Raw genomic sequence first — 18,521 nt, 5'->3', positions numbered from 1 at the left:
CAAATGTATTACTAAATAATATCTTTCAGGTATCCTATTGGTGTCACATAAATGGGCTGAAACGGTTGGGTTATTATGTCTGTGCAGCTGTGGAGCATTTTGCATCTGTTTACAGATTTTCCCTGGAAAGAAATTTAGTTTGTAGAAGTGTTTTGTGAGATTTGTCTATAATCTAAGCCATGTCCCAAGCTCATTTCTTCTACATTTGCTGACAAGATTTAGAACTTCGTAGGCTGATATGACTTGTTTGCTGTGACTAGTGAGAGAACAGTACTCCATAAAAGTAAGTTTTTCTTTAGTGAGACCCGCTTCTTGGTTACTATAATGGTATACTTAAAAACCATGAGGTGCATATGTGTTTAGATAGAATCTGGTAGAGTGCTGATGCACAGAGACTCCATTGGCGTTATGAGGAGTGATGACAGTTCCTGGACATACAGGATTTAGAGGTTAGGAGAAATACGGGCAACATCTTTACTATGTAAATGCTGAAGGTGGCGGATGGTGAAGTACATTGGTAATGAAAGCAAAATGTGAAGGTGGCCATGCATAGATTTTGAAGGCTTTGTAGGTTCTTGATTGAAACAAGCTGACAATGCATTTAGGAAAAAGTTGCAAACACACCAAGCATAACAGGTCATCAGTTGCCAGACTCTGTGCTTCTCTTACTCTTGTGAAGGGGAGTCACGACTGCTTCTATATTCAAAAGCCTTATTATCAATAAGTAATTTATTAAAAATTATAGATAGTGATAGTACCACTCCACCCTCAGTTATGTAAGAATTAAGGGATGGAAATCAGACTGCCACATTGCTTTTTGCCTTCTCCTGTTTTTCCTTCTTTATGGCTACCATGGGAACATCACGGCAAGCCTTCAAACAACCAACAAAGAAATCAAGTGTAGCAAAACTAAAATAGAAGTACTTGCACATTATCCTTAATTCTTCTGCAGCCTGAATGAACTCTGTACTATTTTGGTTCTTTAATAAAGTTTTGGATTAATCTTTTTTGTAGGACATTTTTCAAGTGGCACTTCATTTTTTTTCTTGCAGTGATTGACACAGCTAGTGATGATCACTAGTTTATATAAAGACTGCATACCTGTAAAAGGTAAAAGACTTGTTCATTTCTGAACTCCCGGTTGCATAAGTCACTGCCCAGTGCAATGTCTGTAGAAGGACATTTTATATTGTTACCAAGTTGCAGAATAATGAGCTGAGGATATTTTTAATAACTCCAGGCCCCTTCACCCTTACTGAAGTCAGATAGTAGCAGAAAGCTGTTTGCCAGACCCCCTCCAACAAATATTTGGTATGCTGTCAGTCATGCTGGTGGACGTAACATCCATTTTATCCATCACATTTTCTAAAACATTTATCCTGGATGATTTAACAGTAGTATTTAGCTAAGTATGGTAGACAGACCTTCTCACTCCTGCCGTAGTCTCCATCTTATTCTGGAAGATTCCCAGGGCAGTTGAAACGTACAGTCTCTCTAGCATTTCATGGGTTTGCCCCAAGACCCCTTCTTCCTATTATGTTAGACATAGCACAGCTCTCATGGGGAAACAGCCAAGGGGCATTCTAACAAGGTATCTAGATTGTATTATCTTGCCTTTTCTTGATCTAGAGGAGTAGCAGCTGTACTAGAAGGTCCTCGCAAATTGCTCAGCTCCTCATCTTGTCACAGAGCAAATATAGATTAAACAAATTGTTAGTGATGGTATTGCAATTGGCTGAGCCTTAGTGATGTGTTAAGTGCTTGTGTTTTTAATGTCAAGGATGCCTTTTACAGTAAGTACCTGGCCTCAAGTTTGTTGTCATTTAGTCAGTCATGCACTGGATTCCATTCCTGGATGGCACAGTGGTGTACCAATTAGTGTTGTCACCTCACAGCAAGAGGTTCTCCAGTTTGATTCTCTGCTGGAGTTCTGCATGTCCTCACTGGGTTTGCATGGGTTTTGTCTGGGTGCTGAGGTTTCCTCCCACCTTCCCAAGGTATGCTGCAGGTGGATTGCGCACATTAAATTCGCCTGTGTGTGTGTGTGTGTGTGTGTGTGTGTGTGTGTGTGTGTGTGTGTTTTCTTTGGAAGGTTGGGCGCCGGGCTGGCAACTCAACACCATAAAACTCCACTGCCGATCATTGTGGAGACTGATGTTCTGCTGTGGCGATCCCTAAGGGAAAAGCTGAAAGGAGAGAAGATGACACACTGGATTCCATTCCTGAATTGTGACTGAGGAGTAGCCAAGTAGCCCTGTTGCTCTTTCAGTTTTATTGTGTATGCATAAGTATAAACTGTGTACATCTGTAAGGCAAGTAAAAGGATGCTGAGATTTAAGATATTTAAAAAGCTGGGGCACTTATCTTAAATTCACAGTCTTTATCAGAGGTAGAGTAGACTGTTTACATTATTCAACTTCTGTACACAAGTAAAAGAAAAAGCATGGAGTTATCTGTCAGGTGTTAAACAGTATGAAGACCTTCCTGTTTTACAGCAACAGTGTCATGCAGTGCTACAGTCTACATGGGAGCAAGCAGTGAATTTAGTCTTCTGGGTACTTATTCTACAGGACTAGATATGGTTGTTTTTGTTTCTTCTCGAGACTATAAGGATGCTCCTGAAGATGCTCGACAACATAAGGAGCATACACCCATACCAATACTTTGTTATAATGAACCCTTCCCAATACTGCCACAGTACATAAATCACTGAATAATACAGCAAGGTGCCATCACACTCAATTCCATGGTAGCCCAAAGCCACATAACATTTCACCAAAATCATTAAAGTTGGAACAAGTGAAGCATGCACCTGTAATAAGACTTCATAGTCTGAATGCATGCTTCAGTGTAATTATCAAACTTTGTACCTGAACCAACAGAAAGTTCAGCTTGGTGCCAAAGTATTTCTAGCACTGATCTTCTAAAATACAAGTTTCATCTCACCACATAAACACACTTGTGACGATAGAAGCTCCCAGAATAAAAAGCGTTCCATGGTCTGGTGTAGTCATACCAACCTTAATCCGTATATACGTAAAAACTAACCGCTTTCATCCCTTACATTCTGGGACTTCATTAGAGTTAGTAAAACAACGTGTAATTTTCTTGTTACTACATAGGTAAAGCTGAGAGAGCATTAAAGGAAAGAATTTATGAACACCTTTGTGATATCAGGGTGAATGAACAAAAGAATGCATTATGGAAACGTACAGGAATGCAGGGATCATGCATTCGCTTTCTTTGTTATAGATGCTGTTGACGTAGACAGCAGGGGGTGTCATGAAAAATCAGATTAAAATTAAAAGAACTGCAGTCGCAGTTAAGCAGCAGCACAACTGGCCACTAATGGATTAAATGACTGTCTTTGGCATGTGTTCTATTTCATTTTAGATCAATTAGGTTTTTATTTGTGGTACTACATGAATTCAGTTTTAAACGCTTATTTTTCCAACTGCATGCAGTGTAGTGTTTTATATAGATAGTATGACTTTAAACGTTTGATGGATTAACAGGGGAGGGGTCAAAAGTTATAAAAGGGAAAAGTTTGACTCTTCCCTGAATAAGACTACTATCCTAGTGGAACTAAACCCAATCAGCAAAGGATAAAAATAAAATGAATAAATAAGCCTTCAGTATTGCAAAACAGGTTATAGTCTCCGCCCACAAATATTCCCCACTGCTGAAAGCTGCTTATTTGATCCCAAATTCTTATCTGTTCCATAATGATGGATTAAATGGAGTATAAATGCATGTCAGCATTTTGTCTTTCCCTGGCAGTAAACCCTTACCACAGCTCTACCATTGTCTTTTTCCTCTTCTCCCACTAGTGGGGCCTCTCTCACAGTTAGTAACATTGCTCCTATTTTCCTTTGTCTGTGATATTTGGCAGAATACCCACCGCTGAAATCCTTTGTCAAATTCTAATGCTCATTTCTACTCGACTACGTCTCCGTTAATATTGTTATTTGCACCCTATACTTAATATAATTCAATACTATTTGCTTATTGTCTGTACTTATAAGACCACCTATGTTCTATGTTGATATCGACAACAAGGCCATTCTGATAACAGTCTGTTATTTTGACATGTACACAGGAGTTCTTTTGAATTTTCAATCTTAACTGGACCCATGTTATATTTTCCCAGACTATTTCCTTCAGTAAGAACACTCAAGAAGAAACAGCACAATCAACAAAAGAAAAAAGAAAAAAACTAAATACATTTTTAAAATATCAGTCCTCTTAACTCACAGAAAATGCACAAAACTGTATGCACAAAATCTGTTCCTGGAATTAGGTGCAATGGCCTCAAATTGCAGGACACACCAACAAGTATTACTTATTGTAAAGTTGAGGTTAACCATGCTAACGAGCATGTTTAGAGCCTATGCTCCCACTTACTCAATACTTTCTATTCTTATCTTCTCTCTTCCCTACCAAGATGTGGAATACAATTTTCATGCTTTCAGTAAACATTAACCTTTCACCTTAAATATGTAAAGAAAAAAGAAATACTCCAAGGGAGAGAAACTATGCCAGGAGTAAATCAGCAAAGGTAAAACAGTCCAACCTGAGCACAGAAATACAGCAGAACAAAATTAAAATATAGACACGTTTAATAAAATACAAAAGAGAAGGTTAGCGCTTTAACACTCTTAAGGTGTTTCTTCAGACCATATTGTTCAAAGCAGACACAAACGAACTTGTATAGTACAAGCAGTTAAACATCAGGCAATAAAAACATTCTTTAATAAAACAAATGCTTAAATAAAACGCTCAAATGCTAGACAACCATTAGTGTGGAAGGCCCTTGGACTTCAAGACAGATTTCAAAGAAACCTTCCCATTTAATCCAGGTAGCTTGTCAGCCTGTAAATTAATTATCCAACATAGTTTCCTCTCCTCAGTGTCATTCCTTAAGTCACCCCCATGCTGACTCCCCTTCACCACTTCTACAACCCTAAATTTAAAACTGTGTGTGGGGCCAACTTCTACGGTATGTTTAGAAAAAGCACTTGTAGTGTCTCCTGAGTACTGTAAATTCCTTGTTCTTTCAAAAAATAAATGATTGGTTTTACCTACATAGAAGCAGTACAGGAGGCAAGATGGACTATGTTGGATGTGCAACAATCTGCTGAAAGTCTAAACTTGTATATAAACCCAGTGGAAGGGTGAACAAAAGTATCAATATATCTACAGAACCTACATATTAGGCACCTACTTGTGCCTTGGGTGGTGTTGGATGCTATCATAGGGACATGATTAACTTTATAACATAGCTGTCTCTTCAAAGATTTCTTATTTTTATACCTAAAACAAGGCCTGTTACCAGCTACATCTCCAACAGAGTCATCTGTCTTAAGAATGGACCAATTGCTCCTAATGGCTCTCCGTATTGATTCTTTATCTCTCGTATAATCTAACATAATAGGTGTCATATTCCAACCCGATGCTTCACTCCCTTGAACAATGAACACTTCACCTTCATGCTTAGAAATTTCAGAAAAGTAGGGTTTTGCTTACCAGTTCTTAAACCTATTGCTGAGACACAAGCGTTAAATAGTTCTTTGGTTCCATGCCCCCCTCTGCCCAAGATCAGTTGTCGTATTAGTCAAATCCTTATGAAACCTCTCATCCAAGTTATTTAATCTAGACATATGCAAGGTTTACCCTTTAGACATATGCAGGATGCATACTCTATCATTGCAGCACTGCATTATCCTGTGCAGCTCTGTATTAAAAAGGCCATTTGCATCTTTGTCAATACGTACATCAGGAAATTCAATAGAATTCGGGTATTGGTGACTTGTAAATCTCAGAAATGCGGTTGTACTATGTAGATGGAGTATAAAATCTTGCAACTGTTCAAAGGATCCTCCCCACAGCAAAAATATGTCATCCACAAACCTTCTATAAAACAAAATATGTTGTACAAGTCCATGTAGCACATACTGCAGTTCCCAAAGGGCTAATATCATGTTGGCGTAGCTATTGGCACAAGCCGTGCCCATAGCCACACCAGCCTTCTGAAGAAATATTGAATTCTCAAACATAAATGCATTATTTTCCAATACAATTTCTTGAAATAGGCATAACAGGTCCATCAGTTATGTACTCAAACCACTGTGTTGACACAAGAAAGCCTTAGTCGTATCACCACCTTCTGCATTAGGAATCACTGTAAACAGAGACTCAACATCCAAAGTTACAAGATAACAGTCCATGAGGGGACCATTACATGTGATAAAACTATACAAATCTTGCAAAAATTGTTTAATATCCCTCAAGCAGTTCGAACTCCATTCAGGACTATTCTAAGGTGTTTCTCCACATATTTGGAGAAAGGCTCTGTAACTCAGCCATTCCCAGAAACTGCAGGTCTAAAAGGTGGACAGTAGGAATTTTTGTGTATCTTGGGAAGTCTTTGAAACAATAGTATAACAGGATATTCAATTGTCAAATAATTACATAACTCAGAAGTTATTAAATGACTGTCCAAAGAGTCCTGTACTAAAGAACCAATAGATCTTTTTAGCAATGAGACACATCCAGCATCAATCAACTCATAAACAGCTCCATCAGAGTCGAGCCATAATTCCCACCACAGCCCCTCCTTTATCTGCTGACTTAATGACTTATGTCCTTGCCCCTTCACAACTCCATCAACATTTCCCTCTCATCCCTCATTAAATTGTAGAAACCATTCACTTTATTGAACCTATTAACTTCTTTATTACTATAAAAAATATTGAACAAATCAAGTTCATATTTCTTGGAAAATATTTCCAAAACTGAATGAAGCACGGACTGCAAAGTGCTAGGTTTACGTAGGCTAGAAAATTCAGAACTGACAGGAAAAAGTTTTCAACATTATATTTCTCGCAAATAACCTAATGTCAACCACAACATCACTAAAATCAGCCACTTATGTTGGTATAAAAGATAAGCCATGCTCCAGCACAGAAACTTGGACAGGATTTAAGTACTTACTCGAAGTTTTCACAACTAAGGACTCTTCATTTGTTGTAAATAGCATTTCATTGTTGACGAATATGGAGGGTCCATTTGCTGCTGCCTCCTCCGTTTCCTCCCTCTGCTGGGAGACCTTCCCTAGTCCTCCATATCCAAATGTTTGATCGGTAAAGGGAGACTGAGGGAGGAAAAGTGTTGCTGCATGGAATTCTGCTGAAGAGAGTTCTGCTGAATGGAGCTGATTTTCATCTGTACCACTGGAGATTGCTCGGACACACCCCGGACCTGGAGCCAGTAGGTTTAGGAACTTCAGGAGGTGTGACAAAAGGCTCATCATGATTGGTATTTGGAGCATCACTCTGCTGTAGCGGGGTTTCCTGTTGTGTAGGTCTTCCTCATTCATTTATAGCGTTAGGAATTTGTGGCCATGCAAAAACATGGCCTTTTTTAAAGTCAGATGAATCGTGATCTAACATTTTAGCCCTCTGAGCGCAAACGTGCTTCATAGGCAAAAACACTGTCCAAGATATCGTCCAAAGCAGTCAGACCAGCCTCCTTAGGAAAGTCAGAAAGCAGTTTGCATCTCTTCTTATTGATTTCCTGTGCCAGTTCAATTTCAAATGGTCTAAAGAAGTCGATAAGTAAACATATATAGGCAAAACTTAAGTTCAGATTTAAATGTTGCCCCTTCCTCAGAAGTTCAACGAATGCACCACCATATGTGGTAATTTTTAATATTCTCAGCTCTCTCTGTATCTCTCAAATGTATGCAAGCCTCCAAATGGAGGCATTGCCATTGCATACATTTAAGTTTATAGATGTCATTTGCTAAATCAATATAGATAACTCCTCAGGAAGCATCTTAGACTGGATTTTAGTTTCCCACCCTAAAAATATCTCGGATAGTGGCACTTTGCTTGTCTCTTTCCGTGACCACTTGCCTGTCTTCATTCGTCACACCCCCTCCCCCATGCACTTACAACACAACTATATCTCAAACCACAACCTCAAAAACTTCAACCCACAATCCTTTTCAGATAACCTAAAACAAATAAACTGGAATGCTCTGAAAACTCTCCCTCTTGACGATGCTGTTACTCACGTTAACACTACATTTCCAACCTCCTAAACTACCTCCTAAACCCTTGTGCCCCTCCCAGAACTAAAACAGTAAAATCCATTACTGCCCCATGGCTTTCCAAAGACATCTTAACCCTCATGAATACTCCAGACAAAGCATAGAAACTCCACCAAAAACTGAAAACACCCAACACCCTCACCAAATACAAACAACTTCGCAATAAAGTAAAAATAAAACTAATTATGTTTGACCCACAAATCCTACTTTTCTTAACTTCAAACCAACCATAAATTCGATCCAAAAAAGTTCTGGAACAGTATCACCATCCTCCTTACAAAAACAGATCTCTGCTCTGACCCCTACTCCCCAGACCACACCATTGCCACAAAATTCAACACCTTCTTCATTGACTCTGTTACCAAGCTCACCACATCCTTTCCCCACAACTCCATCATTCCTTCATCTCCTATTTCCCTTAACCCCCCTACCACACCCTCTCCCCACCCCCCTCCCTTCTCATTTAAACCCATCACAGTATCCACTATAAAAAAACTCCTTCAGAAACTAAAACCCTGTTCAAACTCCCCTGACATCCTAACTAGCTGCAGATGGCATTGCACTTCCTATTTGCATATTAATCAGCTGGTCTGTCTAAGATTCCCACGTACCCCTTCTCTGGAAAAAAGCCTACATCATTCCCCTACAAAAAGGAGGCAACGATACTGACATCCCTAACTTTCACCCCATCGCAGTCCTCTTCCCCCATCTCAAAAATCCTTGAAAAATGTATTTACCTTCAACTTTTACCATACCTCCTAGACAACCACTTACCCCTACACAACATGAATTTAGACCTGGCTACAGTACCACCACAGCCCTCCAATCCTTTCTTGAAAGCATCAAACTCCCCCACGATTCTGGTAATATTATATCTGCTCTTCTCTTAGACCTTTCTAAAGCCTTTGATACAATATCCCACACTGTTCTCCCTAAGCTCACCCAACTTAATCTCTCTCCTCCTTTCTAAATTGTTTTTTCACTTATCTGTCTGATAGACAGCAATCCACCAAATGGAATAGTACCACCTCATCCTATCTTGACAATCAGACTGGTGTCCCCCAAGGATCTATCCTGGGCCCTCTGCTAGTCAATATCTTCATAAATGATTTTCATAAATGGATTTCCTCTGCCAAACTCATCCAATATGTAGACAACTCTACCATTATTTGTTCTGCACACTCCATTCATAAACTTGTTCAGTTAACACAGGCAGCATTTAACAGCACAGAGATCTGGATGCAAAATAATCACCTAGCCTTAAATGCATCCAAAACTAAAATAATGATCTTCACCCCTAATAAAAACTCCAAAATAGACACAAACACCCTTTCCATAGTTAGCCATAATAAAACTCCCATTGAAATTGTCTCCCATACTAAACTCCTAGGTGTCATTATTGATGAACAGTTAAAATTTGACCTTCACCTCCAAGCCAACATTAAGAAAACCCATAAGAAACTAAGAATGCTCTACCAGCACAGTCGCTTCCTCACGCCAACAACTAGGCTTGCCCTCTCTTCCACATACCTCCTCCCATCCCTTATGTATGGTGCTCCTCTCCTCACCAACCTGCAAGCAACCCTCAAAGGTAAACTAGCTTCCTGCCAAATTTGTCACTAGCTTTAAATCCCTCTCCCACCACTGTTACTCCCTGAACTGGCTAGAACGCCCACACTACCTGTCCTACATTCAACTTTCCACTGTCCACAAATGCATTTTCAACCCTTCTCATTGCCTCTCCCTCTCCTCCATCCTCCTACACGCACCCTTAGATTTAATAATCAAAACCTCCTTGCTGTACACAAACCATCATGTAGCCCTGGTCAACTCCTTCTATCTTTCTCCCTTGCACGGAAATGGAAGTCCCTCCCTCCCCACATCCGTACTGCACAAAATCTTCCCTCTTTTAAGGCATTGCTTCACTCTTATCTCTCCTCTTCCTGGGAATGCTCCTGCTCTCACCCATCCTAAACACCCCCAACTCCTCCTACTCATACTGCCCTCCCCTAGTTCAATTATGGGACAAAGAGTGTAAATATGTACATTACTGCTCTGTTTGTGTTATTTCTTGCTTGTTCATCAATTGTCTGTATCTAATCCATACTGTATTATATGCTGGTATTTTACTTGTATTATCTGCTGCATGCAAACTTTCACATGATTACTGTACTTATTTCTGGACACTGTTTTATTTTTGTGCATATAAATGTGTGTGTGTGTGTGTGTAAATATATATATATATATATATATATATATATATATATATATATATATACACACACACACACATATATATATATATATATATATATATATATATATATATATATATATATATATATATATACTTACACATATACATATATACTCTGAAGCTTTTCTGTCTGAGCCTCCATTGAAAAAGGGCTCACCTTGTCCCAATAGACTTTCCTGGTTAATAAACTTCAAATAATAATAATAAATCCCTTAGAACAGTCTCCAATAAAGCAGCATCAAAAGATTGCATATCTGCATTAGCTTCAGGGTTGAGCCCTTTTTGTAATAACAGTGGATTATTGTCTACCTTCATCAAGCAATTGAAACGTTCAAGTCCATCAACCCTTCCCGTAGATACAGGAACATAATCCAACTTCACCGTACTTGTAAGTCCCCCTCTGCCATGCTCCCAAGGAGACACACAAACGTATGTAAAGAAAAAATAAGTACTCCAAGGGAGAGAAACTGTACCAGGAGTAAATCAGCAAAGGGAGTCAGACCTAAAATGTGTGATCCATTGCAGTTCATTATATTCAGTTCTAGTACATGTATTGCCTTCCCTAATGGTGTCATTAACCAGTTCTAAGACCAGAAACTTGAGTAATCACACTGCTAACTTTTCTTTTTTATCATTGCAGTGTTATAGGACCTTCTCTCTTTGTGCGATCCGTTTTACCTGTATAAAACCCCTGACTGCAGCCTAGGTCTTAATGATCATATCTCTTTAAAACCAAAAGCTTGTTTCATTGAGTTTATTGGTCTTTCCTTCCAGTTTGTCATGTGCATTACTTCATTGATTTTATTGGCTGATTATGGTTTTTAATGTTTGTTTTGTATTACTTGTTTGTTTTAATGGTCTGAAGAAGCGGAACATCTGCAAAAGCACTTCCCTATTTATTTTTATAATAGACGTATTTCAGCCAGAGTGGACCTCTGTTGTGTTTTTTTGTCCAAATATCAATGTCCATAATGTCAACAACAAAACAGACTGTACATGTTTTCGCCAATAACCTCTGTGCATGCAAAACTAAACCTAAGAAAACAAGCAAAACCATTGTTTTGTTTTTGTTTTGTTTTTTTTTTTGCAAGGGGGCAAGACCACCTGGCACCACCCACCCCCTGCTAATTGTATACATGTTTTCTAACTCCAAGAATGCACAATATCCGGGAAAGGTATAGTTCCCAACCCTGGAAATTGTACAGTCTTACACACCTGTTGACCATCTGCTTAGTCAGCCATTTTGTGTCAGTTAAACAGATGTCAACTAAACCTGTATTCGATCACATTTGGTTTCCCCATATATATTGCATACACAAAGAAAGAAAAACAAAAGCAGACTGAACTGTTTAACAGCTTGTAAAGCTTTTAGTCCATCATTGGTACACTTTATGCTGTCGTACATGGTAGCCAGAAGCAGTTTCACATCTTTCAAAGTCGTACAACATTTTGCTCTATCAACACTTCTTTTCTTTGTAATTTGCAGTGCATCAGAGCTGCTAAAGCTCAGTTTGAATTTGAAGAATTGTGGTTGGGTTTCTTCTTTCTCATTTACTTAAACATTCTCAGCATAGATGTTATGATTTACCTCTTGGGCTTCACTTCACTTTGCTGAGTAGATGAATTTCTTGACATCCTTTTCTTGAACACAAAACATACAAGCTATGATTGCAAACCAATCATAATCCTTTATGTTCTGCTCATTTATGACTGAAGACTGGTAATTTTTTAGAACACTATGAACTGCAGCTTGTCCCCAGCCTCTGCTTTTTCCTGCTTTGCGTAATGGGACAACCCAAATAGGTTTTCCGTGCAAGTAGAAATATTACTAATTTGTTTCAATGTTTTGCATGCTACTTTTCAACTTTATGCAGGAAAATATACATTTGTATAGTGTAATTCTTTGGCTCCTTAGTGGATTCATTTTATAATTCCTTAAACACCGAGAATAAATTTTCAACCATATTTATTATCTGATTTTATCGTGCTATATATATCGGCTTTTCATTTATATTCCAAGTTACTTTAGGTAGGGAAAAATGGCCATTGCAACAGAAGGATTGTATTATTGGATGTTAGGTATGTTTCCCAGTTTTGCATAAGTTCTTGACTTTAAGGTGGTGGTGGTCTTGACTTTAAGATGGTGTTTGTTCTTATTTTTTATTGGTTTAGTACTGCCGTCAGTCTACCAGAAGCATCTGTCCTTGTGGGGATGCAGACTCAAAGAACCAAAGCGGAGGATGAAATTATATATAACAGTGCCTTGCACTAGATGTGATAAACCCCAAACAATGCATGAAACCATCCATAGGTCCTCTTGGGTAATGTGCCAGTGCTACGAGATTTTCTGGCTGGATATGGAAGGCAGGTAAACCCAGATGTAGTGAGTTACTTTTGCATCAACTTTCCCCTGAAGTTGTAATGTAGTGCATGGAGCACAGTGATTACTCTGCTCTAAGAAATGGTTAAGTGTCGTGGTTATGCTCTACTCAAGTGCAAGACTTTACTATAACAGCACTTTCAAAGGTGTGTAACAAATGTTACACACCACCTAAGAAGTACTGCTATGGTCCAGTGTCAGTTCCTTAGTACACAACTGTCCCTGAATATCTTTCCTCATACATTTGTGGAAGTTTACAGATGTTAGTTTAAGTGCTTTACTGATTTTGAAAGCTGGTAAAACACCTTGACTTTTTGTAACAGGTAGTACAATGGAGTAGGTAAGACTCCATGTATTACAAAGATTTATGATTGGGTCTTGCCAGTCAAATCCTGTCATGTATTCTTAACATGGATCCCAAGATTAATCTCTCTTTAGCTTTGCTCTTGAGGTGAATTTTTGGCACCCATGTCTCAAATATATAATAATATGGTTACGATCAAAGACCCAATCATAACCCTCTGTTATTGTGAGTCTGTTATGTGTAACTGTTTGCAGCTGAATTTATCCTAGACCAGCCGGACCTGTGAGCCCTGGTCTTACTCGACACTACTCTTACTCCTGAGATTTATTTGTATTTGTTGTTGACCAGCCAACATTTGAAGTTCTTTTGTGTCACTGAATAAGAAATGCCTCACATTTGAAATCTTAATTTGTTGTTAGAGTTCTACACATTTCTTTTTAATGCCCTTTTAAGCCATTGAAGTTTCCCCTTAACATAGGCTGGATTTTTTCATTTGGTTATAAAAGTGTTACCAGGCTAAGCAGGTTACACAGTTGTACTAGAGTAATGTTTCCTTCATTCCACCTAAAATTTATATTCACATACTACATGTTAACTGTGTGGGAGGTGCAAGATATATTGGTAGCACATTCTTGGCATCACCAGTATTGTAATAATTGGTGCCACCTTTGGAGAAGTCACATGAGGTTGTTTCATATCCAGCCCACGAGTATCTGCTTAAATGTGTGCTTAATAGTATACTGTAGCATTGGTATGTACAGTGATTCGGCTCCTAGATAGTTTGAGAGGAATACTGTATTCTGGGTAATGGGTGACTTCATAACTTAGTTTTGCCATCATATAATCCCAGGGGGGAGGGGGATGGTTGAGGATGACTGGCCTTTTATGTAATCCTGATGAAGACCAAGGCTCAGAATGGCAACTAGACTGGGCCCAGGTGGGAATGCTCCCAGGATAGCTCCTCATTGTAGGAGTGACCTAATTTGTCACAGGCACATAGGTAAATATTTAATAGTAAACAATCATACCCCACTCCTTCATAAACTGCTGTGGTTGCTGTCCGTCCCTCACATCCCAAGAGGAAGGGCAGGCAAACTGTTTGACGTGAAGAGGCTAATGAGGGGGCATGGTGCTGCAAGTGGAAGTTGCTCAAAGGAATGGATTTGAAAAAGAAATAAAAGTTTGGAAGCAAATCTCATCCAATATGAAAAAACTCATCTCCAATTCAGAATTCTGTACCACTCTGAAAGAATATATTGTAGAAGAAGGTCATTGCAAATGTTACACCTCAAATAGGATTACATAGATTCAATCACAAAGTTATTATTCAGATGTGCAAGATACAAAACTGTAGAAGTATGTGTCTCATTTTGAAATATTGTACATCTTTTAAATGTTTTCCAGATGGTTTTTCAAATCTCTCTGTACAGTTTGGCTGGATTCTTCTGACTGGTCACTGCATCCATTGTAAAGCATCAGTGTTAGGGAGTCTTTGGTATGTTTGAGACTGCCTTTTGTGTTTCAGGATTTCTTTCATGTATTTAATATATAAAATTACAACTTTATTTACAGCATCATCACACCTGGTTAAAATTAAAAAAAAAAAAAAAAAAAAAAAAAAAAGCTAAAATCTCTGTCTTGAAAAATGTAGAAAAAATACAGTACTGAAAAATATGATCCTGTACTTTACATTCCTCTTGATGTAACCTTCTGTACAGTATAGTAGTTTATTAAGCAGTATTTAATTTAGACAAAGTTTGACTTAAATGGCAGCACTGACATTCAACAATATTATATCATGTCAAAAAAAAATGTTTATTATTCTAACTTAAACAAGTAGTAAAGACCTGGCTGTCCACTTTCATATGTGGGAGAATCCAGTTTGCCAGTCGTATCAACGTACCATATATTGCCTTCCTTATCCAGCGTAAGGCACAGTTTGCCTGTTCTGTTGTCATAAAATAATTACAGTACCAGGTACGTGTTTCATCTTCCCAGCCACCCCTCTTCTTTTTAAACACCCCCTGTATATATAAAATGTCTACCACTGTTAAACCTGCAAAAATCTGAGTGTGTTCTTATTCTGATGAAATGTGTATGTCCCATGGAAGATAATTGTAAAATGCTTGCAACAGCAGCCTAAGTAAAACTGTTAACGTGAAAGTTTTTTTTTTAATGTAGGTATACAGTTTCGTCAAAACGGTATTTGACATAATATTTAGAATACTCCACCACCAATTTGTTATACGGGTTGATTCAGTTTCCGTTGGCTCAGAATCCAATAAACATTTAAGTAACTATCCCAGCTAGTTTGACCATTCAGCCCCCTTTTGTACCCTTGAGGGTGACCCCTTCTAATGTATACTAATCCTTTAAATATTTACCATTAAAAAAGGAAAATATGCAGACTTTCTTCAAGGTGATATTAAAGATATTTATATAGCATTGTTACCATACTGTAAACTGACTTGGTTCTTCATCTTGTAGCAAACAGGCAGTTAAGCTGATTGTTGTGGACACAAGTGACTTAATAAACAAGTAAGTAGAAACACATTATTTTCACTATTTCTATAAGTGATGTTAAATGTTAGCAAATAAAATTATGTTAATATGATTTGTTTTCATTTCTCTAAATGTATGATTGCCTATGCCATACGTGATAATTTAATAAATATGTTTCTTGTTTTTTAAAAAAAAAAAATTCACTATTTCAGCCAATTTTAACAGACTTTTAGATATCTTGTCTTCAGGAAATAGCTTCCTGTGCCATCGTATTAATATATTTATATAAAAACATTTATGGTGAACAACTAACTGAGTTTTCAGTTAGAAGTAGCACCAGGTTATATTAAACTCTCAGCAGTCGACTATCATTGGTTTTCACCCATCAATGACTTTGCTGCAGTGCATCTGTTCACATTTAAGGTGAAAATGTGTTCTTGTGAGTCATCTTTGTACTGTGAATATTGAGTCTGATGATCATATTTCAGTACAGCTTAATTGCACAAGGTACCAATCGCAGCATCTACCTAGGTGTAGAGCTCATATTTAATAGAACCACATTACTAACTTTAATATTGTGAACTCTATCCAGTGCTCTCTTAGGGTGAGACTGTTTCTAGAGCCAATCTGGAAAAAAATATTAAAAGTAATATTATAAATTTAGAGTTTTTATGACAATATTCCCTCGTAGTGTTTGCGCTAGAACAAGGGCTATTGGCACTGCTGCCTTAAGTATTCGAGTGCAGAGCAATAGAACCTGCAGTGAGGCATTTGAATCTCATCACTGGTTCCAGTTAATTTACAAAGGTCAGTTGGACTTAGTGGTGTACGTAAATGTGCACTGCTGCCTTGTCTAAAGACCAACACCCAAATTAGCACTGCCTGTGTAGTTGCATATCTCATAATAATCATTAACTGCTCAGGATGTCATCCATCTTTGTACCTTCCAGTGCAGTCTTGCCAACAGTAGCTGAAACCTGACCAAATTTTTTTTTGAAAACATTTGCTTAATATTTTCAGAATGGGGAGATAAAGCATAACTCTGCAGTATCAACACCCTCTCTCTTACCTGGTTTATGATACACTGCCACCATTTAGTCAAAACTAACAAAACATTGCTGATTATCTCTAAAATAAGCCAGTCTTTTAATATTGAGATGGTAGCAGTTAGCTCCGAGTAGTCTTCATTCTTAAGGCATTTACCGTATGGTAAAGGTTCTAGTGAAATGCATGTACCCTTAAGCGAATGGGCAAAATATCAGTGTCAAGCATTCAAAGTTAAATAATGAAATTACTTACCTGAAGTACTTTACATTGTCCAGTGTTAAACACCCCATTGTTTTGTTTCTTCATTGTTACTCACATTGTTAGTAGTATCTTGTAATTCTTTGTGTGGGTTCATTATGTTCAACTGAGAAAAGCTGCAGTGCCTCACTAGTTGACTGCATCCTTGCTCTGACTACATTCTCTACTCTTGGTTTATACTTGCCCGACAAACGATTTCACCCATTAGGATGTCTTTTTGTCATAGCCTGAAAATATCCCATCCTCAGCTCTCTGCAGTTGTATTTGGAAGACGTTCACTTTCGCTTTAGTTGCATCTTTTTTTGAGGGGAGGTCATCAGTAATTATGGAGTTCAGGATACCTATCCTTCTTTAGCTGTCTATGACTGAGGCCACTTGAAGTATGCTATAGCCTTTCTTGCAAATATAGTAAGAGGTATTGAATTAAGTGGTCATCATCTCATTTCCTCTATTTTGTACAGTATATATCTGATTTCTACTTATGATCTGGCAGTGTCCTATCCAAAATGCCCATTGTTCTCCTTTTCTAGGGTAGAAAAGCTTACCAAACAATTGTGTGCCTCTTCAGTAACCTGCGACCGTTCTTAAACCAGTGTGATATCTATCACTGATCAAAAATGTGTCAATAATAACCACCATACAAAATGTTATATTCATAAATTTGCAGAAAGTATTCTACGAACTAAGGCAACATGGGAAAGGAGAGAGGATATTTTTGCCAATATGGATAACTGCAAGTAGGGATCTAGAAAATAGGCAAAAAGGGTTGGAATTTACTGGAGAAAAGTGGCAAAAGAACCAAAGTATCGGGAGCAAATAACTAGGGAAGGAAAGGTAACGGAGTGGGATGAGGCCAAGAAGTTGTTTGGACTACGGGTTAGAGACTGTCTTTTCTATCAGGAATTTATATCAAAGTATAGGCAAGGAGAAGGAGATAAGGGAGTCCAAAGTGAAAGACCTGCTTTGATAGAGTTTTTAGTCGAATCTAGGACAGAAGGTGGTTTTGAAAGGGGAATAATTAGTCGAGCATATAAAATATTGCATAATAACTATAGAACTCAATAAAAAGAGGTAACAAGAAAATGGTAAACTAGATTGGAAAAGCAATTTACAAGGGAATAATGGGAGAACATTTTTATGGCTCCCAAGTACATGCAACAAAGTCAAAAATGTTTAGGATTTTTTCTTGGAAGTGTTTGCAAGTGCTTGTATACACCCAGCAGACTTCAAGGTATTTTCCTCAGGTAGATAGCAAATGTTGGAAGTGCAAATGGTTGTAACTAAGCAGATGATTCTTTTGAGCTGGCACATAGGATCTGAATTACATAAACATAGTAAAGCCATAGTGAGTTTAATTCTGTTAGCTGCCCAAAAACAATTATTAGAAAATGGAAATCAAATTCAAAACCAACTGAATTTGAAGTATTGAATATTGTAAAAAGATAAAAGAACTGAAAGAAAGCTCTTTAGGAAATGGGCAGAGCAAATTGCATACAAATAAATTGAATGTGTGAGAACAATATGTGTGGAATACTATTCAGGAACAAGAGTGAGGTTTAAGGGTAAGCAGGAATTGAGTGATTTAGTTGGTACTAAAGAAAGAAAGCATGAAATGTGTAATGCGTGTAAATGTAAAAAGTTATTATGGTCTGTTTTATTT

At 37.9% G+C, this 18,521-nt stretch overlaps 1 protein-coding gene across 2 annotated transcripts in view; it reads left to right on the top strand.

The window, feature by feature from the left end:
• Positions 1-18,521, top strand: part of CMC1 (C-X9-C motif containing 1) — a 720,812-nt gene that overhangs the window by 191,457 nt on the left and 510,834 nt on the right. The gene's annotated exons all lie outside the window — the stretch shown is intronic.

This window comes from Protopterus annectens, chromosome 3.part0 (assembly GCF_019279795.1).
Source record: "Protopterus annectens isolate FY-2018-M chromosome 3.part0, PAN1.0, whole genome shotgun sequence".
In the NCBI taxonomy this organism is placed as follows: Eukaryota; Metazoa; Chordata; order Ceratodontiformes; family Protopteridae; genus Protopterus; species Protopterus annectens.
This window is presented reverse-complemented; position numbering and strand designations above follow the sequence as displayed.